Genomic DNA, 7,631 nt, shown 5'->3' on the forward strand with positions numbered 1-7,631 from the left:
CCATCCAGGTCTCCCACACAGGTGGCAGGGGCCCAAGAACTTAGCCATCATCTATTTTCCCATGCACGTTAGCTGAAAGCTGGATTAGAGGGAGAGCAACCACGACTCAACCAGTGCTCAGACGGGAAGCCAGTGTTGCAGGTAGCAGTGTGACCTGTTGATCCACATCACCAACCCTGAGTGTGGATGTCTTCGTTCCCTCTTGGCCTCTTCCATCAGCCGGCACCATTGATTAGATGGCGTGAGTGACACAATAACATTTACCTGAATGGAACAGCCTGCCAGGCAGTCCACAGGGAAGAGTAATATTTGCAACAGATGAGCCCACTGTTGGCATTCAAGCACATCCTGGATTATCATGCTTTAGACTTTCCTGGACCCCACTGTAACAGGTCTTACAGAGACCCTCAGTATGCATCTGTGCGCTTACTGTTGGCACGTGGGGCAAAAAGATTTTGGTTCCGAGGACAAATTTCTACTTAGGACCACAGAGGAGACCTGGGAGAGAAATTAACCCGTCCTGAGCTGCTGGGATTGTTCCGGCTCTAGAGCAGCCTGTCTGGCATGTGTTGTTCTTCACTTGCCATACGCACCTTGAGGACATCTATTACCGCTGGTTTTATGACAGGGACACCCTTCGCAGCTCAGAGCACTGTTGCAAACCGCCCAGGGAGACCCAGCGACTTTCCTTTCTGAAGCTCTCGCTTGCTAAAAGGTAGCGCCATGGTTACAACTGTGTCCACTGCAGTCTGGCTGGACTCCAGGCACCACTGGCCCCGAAGCAGCTGTGTGACCTTGGGAAGATGATGCACCTCCTCTGTGACTGCGGATCTGTGTCTGCAGGGTGGGGTCATCTGACTCAGACCCAGAACATCAAAGATGGTCACAGCTCAGCACATAGGAAGTGCTCACCAAATGCTGCCTCTCACTACCCAACCCGAATTCCTCCCCATGAGCAGACACTGATGGAAACCAGAGGCGGGGGGGTGGGGGGTGGGGGTGGGGGGCAGAGTGCACCACCAGGGGACAGCAGAGCATGGAGTTGGTGGGAAACAACACTGAAGCAGGCCCGAGACCAGCAATGAGAACACACTTCCCTGAGGTGCCATCATAAACAGACTCACCTTGGCGCATGCTGGTTTTTGACTGTTCCCTCAAACCAGCTATCCCGCACACACACCTCATTTCTGACCAATGATGACTTCCAACTTCCCCAAGCACAGAGCTCAGACAGCACCAAGGAGCCTGAATTCTGTGGGCGGCCCCAACAGAGCCAGAGAAGCTCTGTGGCCTCAATGGGGCGAAGACGGACACTGCATTCCCTAGGTGTGAACAGTAAATCCTCAACACATTTTATCTTTTTAAGATTTTTATTCTGCTTGTTTTGGATCATAGCTTCTCAGTTTATGAAGGAGGCTGTGGGCTTCCAACCTACAACCCAAAGCTAAAAGACTAGAGAAGAAGTTTTGGTAGAGGGTTAACATTGTGTTTTTGTTTCTGTTTTTTCGTTTTTTATTGTTATTACCAAAGCAGGCTCTGTATTAAGGAATGGAGCAACTTCAGAGGGGCTGCTCTGTGTGACGACCTGGTTGCTCATTAAACCACTGACGCTCGGCAGCCAGACAGCGAGACCGGCCTCTAATGAGTCTCTGCTCCTCGCCTACTCACATTTGTGCGCTAGAGCAACCCAAGCGTTACAAAGGCCATTGGACTCCTCAATGTTTTTCTTCCCAGAAGTTTAAGCTTTTATGCCCATTATGTTAGACATACTCTGCCCTGACACAACCGATTTAAAAAAAAAACCTGTCACCTACTATCTCAAAGGCAGGGTGCACGCAGAGCTGTGTCATCATGGGAAAGACTCTTCTGCACTGTAAGATAATTTCTGTAGATATTTTGTTAAAACAATGCCCAGAAATCACGCATCAAAATACTGGGTAAGTTAGAGTGTTCAGACATTGCTTGCCATTTTCTTTTACCCAAGATCACAGACCGATACGCTGTATAGTCCGTGTTCAGTGTTCTGGTGCTGGGTCATTAGTTTGGTGTGGGGGATGATCATATACTCATCACATCTGACACCACGGGTAACACGCACCAGTAGTTAATACAACACTAACAGCAGCAACACAACCATGAACAACAAACAGTGCAAACAGGTATTTTCAAATCCCAGAAAACCTGCAATGTCCAGAGTGAGCCCTAAAATAAATTATGGACCCTTGGCCATAGCATTTCAACCTAGGTTCATCTATTTGAACAAACACATCACTGGAATTGGGGACATTAGTCACAGGGAGAGCTGTGCATATGTGGTGTTGTGGGACACATGAGAAATCTCTACACCTTCAGTTCAATTCTGCTGCGAACTTCTAACTTCTGAACGAACTCTATTAAAAAAGGAAGTCATCGGCCGGCGCCGCAGCTCACTAGGCTAATCCTCCGCCTAGCGGTGCCGGCACACCGGGTTCTAGTCCCGGTCGGGGCGCTGGATTCTGTCCCGGTTGCCCCTCTTCCAGGCCAGCTCTCTGCTGTGGCCAGGGAGTGCAGTGGAGGATGGCCCAAGTGCTTGGGCCCTGCACCCCATGGGAGACCAGGAGAAGCACCTGGCTCCTGGCTTCAGATCAGTGCGGTGCGCCAGCCACAGTGGCCATTGGAGGGTGAACCAATGGTAAAAAGGAAGACCTTTCTCTCTGTCTCTCTGTCCACTCTGCCTGTAAAAAAATAAAAAATAAATAAAAAAAGAAGTCATTACAATTGGACTATAATGCAATGTGTTATTACTTAGAAGTGTTTTTATTGAAGTAACTCCCATATATTTCTGGAAAGAAGCATTTTCACACGCAGTGAATCTCCATGTGCCCCCCATTGGGTTAAGAAACATCGGTAAACAACAACAGGGTTAAGGTATTCATCGAACTTCATCACGTCAGGAACTCAGGCCTCTCAATCACTTCTCCTCTGGTAATTACCAGTGTCTCCGCTCCACTGTTTGCTACACGGTGGTCATCCAAATCCCTGCGTCAAGTCTGGAGGCTGGTACTTGCTCTCCTGAATGAAGTCAGCTCCGTTTCTTCCGCTTTGGAGTCACGGGCCACTGGGACTGGGGAGGTAGGGTTCAAAGTCAACTGGAACTTGGGCCCTCTTGCTTGACGTGATGAGTAAGTCAAAGCAGACACTCATTCCTTTGGAACTGTTCTCCCATTCCCAAGGATGGGACATGGCATCCTACCTTTTGTGGCACTGCTTAGTACATAGCACCAGCAGGTACAGCACCGACTATGCATAGCATTCTATCGCATGATAACAGTCACAGCTGACACCAAGTATAAACAAGTGAGCGTTACCTCATACCGGGCTGATGACAGCCACAACTCAACCTCCATCACAAAATTCATCTCAATGTCAGAGATTCAAAAATGAGAAAGAGAAAGCATTTCTAAAATCATGGACTACAGAATCCTCATTGGCAAACCAGTAAGCAACTTCTTCCATAAAAATCGCTTGTTGTGTCCTTTATCAAGTCATGGCCTAATTGGTAACACTTGCTTTCTTTGAGATGCACTGTTTGCCACACGCAGTATTAACAGTTTCAATAAACTCCCACCTTGTGTGCTCCTGCCAACTTAACTTTCAATTTCATCAATTCCTGCCCCATGCCAAAAATGGTGGACAATCAGGGATATACTTTTTACAGGAAGTCAATTCTACATTTAGCTTTAAAAGCTGGTGAAACTGAGTTTTCTGGGGACTGCTGGTAACATTACACTTCTTCCATCACTCACTTGCTGTGTTGACTTCAGAAACCACCAAAGCTGTGTACAAATCCTAAATCAATGGATGAATGGATTTTTGCCTGTAGTGAAGACAACTATGTAGCTATGATTTGCAACTTCACCGCATGTATATAGAATTACTGGACGCTGTAGTAGGTGATCTATTAATGTCTTAAGAATTGAAGTGAATACCTAAATACTGTTGGAATTGGGAAGGGACTTCCAGCAAGAACCTCATCACAGTATTTAACCTAGGGCTAAGTAAGCTAATATAATTAACGTATCTTTATGTCTTTATGAACATTTTTTCCTACTTCCTATTAGATTCTGTAAACTGCTCTTATATTTTACATTGCAGCATCCTTCAAGGGACAGTACATAGTCAATGCTGCACAAGTACAGTGTGAATTGGTTAGACATCTAGCATTAGGGTCTTCCAAAAGTTTTCACAGTCATCAAATCTGTTGGACATTTAGGGAGTCTGGTAAATTTCTTGGCTACTAAATGATGTTCCACATGCAGTAGATGGAAGTTTCAATGCTTCTATATTTTAAAAAATGAGAGTAAGTCTCTAAGGTAGAAAAACCACATCATTCACACACAAATATACACATTTATTTTTTAGATCACTATTTACCGTCAGAAAAGCACTGAAGTACATTTGTAGATGGGTTTGACTCTGATTTTTTCTCATCTAATTTAAGGGGAGCTCAACAGATTTGATTTAAAAGTGTAAAATAAAAACAGACAAAAAGAAAGGTCAATTCCAGATGCGAAGGTAGTGTTCACAATGCAATTACAGGCTTGTTCTCTGCAGTGGACAGATGGGGGAAATGATAACTTCTTGCAAGGCATTGGTTTTTCTCTAAATTGCTATTACTTACGTATATTTCATTTAAATGGACAGATGGACATTCCATTTTCCTAGCCTGCAAGCTGATTTATTTAACTCCATCCTTTATTTTAACACACAGGACTGAATACAACAGAGGAAACATAGAGGAGTCCAAACTCCTGCACGCTGAATTGGAAGAGTAGAGGAAAAAGACAAAACACTACTGGGACGTGGGCTTGTGCATTCCTACACAGGACGTCTCCTGGCCATGGTTACTCCTCCAACGGGGAACGCTCACCTGAGCACAACACAGCTCAGCCCAGAGAGCAGACAGACTCAAGTGAAGCCCGTGTTGTGGATCATGGTCTCCTGAGGTGCAAAGAGGGACAAAACACATGTGTCATGTCTGACATGGAATAGTCACGCAGAAACATCCAAACGTCAGCAACCACGCAAAGTCAGCTTCTGATGGCTTTTACATTCTGATTTGTCTTCACAGTTTTTGTTGCTAATCAAGTTTCCCAGAACCCACTTCCTCCAACTTTCCGCTGGGTTCTGGTTCGGATGAGACACCATGAGCCACCAAAACTGCACCGAACTACACCGCAGCCAAACGAACAAGTAGGAAAAAAGAGAAACACGGTAAGAGTGGAGGCTCCTCCTGGGGCCATGCATGAGCACACACAAGTGTGACAACCACACGAGGATTCACTCGACTCAGACCATCGCTTCCTCAGTCCCTGAGTGAACTCCCTAAGTTAAACAAGAGGAAGAAATTCCTCTGGGCAAAGATACTCAGGGAACTTCTAAGTGCACACTATCCCAGACACACATCTGCTCGTGGATCCTGATAGCTGCATCACGCCAGGCTGCAGAAACTGTGACCTTGACCTGTGCTGAAACTCATGCATGAAGTGACCTTAACTTTGTGAATAAAACCCCTCTGGCGGTTTCTACACCCTCAGTGGTGTGTGTGTGTGTGTGTGTGTGTGTGTTGACTACCAATAAATGAACGAAGAAACTACTTCCTTGGTTTAAATAGCTAACACTCTCTCATTTGGTCCTAAGAAACCAAACAAGGCAATTCACAAGGAATGGGACTAATGGCACCATTCATTCCTCTTGCATGAATTAGAATATAAGGCACACAGAGAAGTCAGCGCAAGGATAATTAAAGATTTCAAGGTGACAAAGAAACAAAAACACAGAATAGGTGGGGGTGAGAGCAAAGCACAGTAAGACCACAGCAGCAGCAAATGCCTCTTTCTACGGGAGAACAAGATGACTGGTGGAGGTGGATCTACGCTCAGTAACCAGTCCATCCACATGTGTGCCCAGACTCCCATGTTATTCACATCACCTAAGAGACCAGTCTCATCAATTCTCGCCATCAGACACTCACAGAGCTCCTCTACCTGAAGGCTGACAGTCCCTTTTGCCGCTGAAATACAAGATGGAGAAAAACGGAAAAGATGCTACGGGTGCTTGAACACTATCACACAGCACTTACTTATAGAGCCAAACCAGCTCTCATCACAGCACAGACAGCATTTCCAGGAACACGGCACTGCCCAGGCAAGCAACCCTATCGCATGACATGATGCATAGCGACCAGGAAGCTGCTCTTCCCTGAGGGCCACTCCGTCTCCTCTTCCACCTGCACGCCACCTGTGACTTTGTCCATCATCTTACAAACACTCAAGCACCTGTCCTGGTTTGTTTTTATTTTATTTTTAATCTTCTAGCCCCATTCTCCAAAAATGGTCTTTGGCAGGAAGTCACCACTTTTCCCAGCATAGCAGAAGGTCAAGGATCTCCTAATTCACACATTTAATGTTTATCTCTTTTTTTTAGTTAAATTAAACAAATCTCAAGAATTCCCTATATACTGATTTAGGGACAATCCTACTTCCCACCCCACCCTCCTTCCCGTCCACACGCCCAACCTTCCTCCTTCCTCTCCTAATCCCTCTATTATTTCTTATGATTTACTTTCATTTTGTTTTACACTCATAAGATTAACCCTACATTAAGTTCAACAAATGAAAGAAAAAAAGACTTTAACAGTAGACAAGGGCTGTAAAGAATCATCCAATCTCATGTCAATTTCACTCATTCGCATTACATTTTCAATACTCGAATAGTTAGATCAGAGAAAACACATGGTATGTGGCTGAGGGGAGGAACTGGCTTATTTCACTAGGTATAATGGTTTCCAGTTGTATCCATTTCATTTCAAAGACAGGATTTGATTCTTCTTTATAGATGAGTAGTGTTTCACACTACAAATACATACACCATAATTTCTTTATCTAGTCATCAACTGATGAGTATCTCAGTAGATTTGTATCTTAGCTACCGTGAACTGAGCTGCATTACAGCCTGATCTTGTAGCACAGCGAACTTCATTACACTTCTTCTCTAAGCTCTCCCAGGAGCAGCTTACTCCTTGAAAGCAATTCTTGAAGTACAGGGCATTGCAAAATAAACTTCATGGAAAGTTTGTTTCACTGGTGCCTGTTGGTAAAATCCAAAACCTCTTGAGCACAGACTGCACTGGTCCCCTGCTGCCAGCATCTGTTCAGAATTTCTGTGGGCAGTGTTATTTCAAACGTAGATTCCCCTGGGATCAACGTCCTACCAGGTACACATGTCTGTTATATTACTCATGGAAAAGGGTACCATAATTTTGACATGTGCCATCCTTAACAAGCTCTACTCTAGGGCCGGCGCCGCGGCTCAATAGGCTAATCCTCCGCCTGCAGCACACCGGGTTCTAGTCCCGGTTGGGGTGCCAGAATCTGTCCCGGTTGTTCTCTTCCAATCCAGCTCTTTTCCAGGGCCCGGGAGTCCTTGGGCCCTGTACCCACATGGGAGACCAGGAGAAGCACCTGGCTCCTGCCTTTGGATCAGCACGGTGCGCCAGCCCCAGCAGCCATTGGGGGGGTGAACAAACGGGAAAAGGAAGACCTTTCTCTCTGTCTCTGTCTCTCACTGTCCACTCTGCCTGTCAAAAAAAA

At 45.6% G+C, this 7,631-nt stretch overlaps 1 protein-coding gene across 5 annotated transcripts in view; it reads right to left on the minus strand.

The window, feature by feature from the left end:
- GRM7 (glutamate metabotropic receptor 7) overlaps positions 1 to 7,631 on the minus strand; it is an 826,769-nt gene that overhangs the window by 596,953 nt on the left and 222,185 nt on the right. The window lies entirely within an intron of this gene.

The sequence above is a fragment of the Oryctolagus cuniculus genome, chromosome 10 (genome assembly GCF_964237555.1).
Source record: "Oryctolagus cuniculus chromosome 10, mOryCun1.1, whole genome shotgun sequence".
Lineage (NCBI taxonomy): Eukaryota > Metazoa > Chordata > Mammalia > Lagomorpha > Leporidae > Oryctolagus > Oryctolagus cuniculus.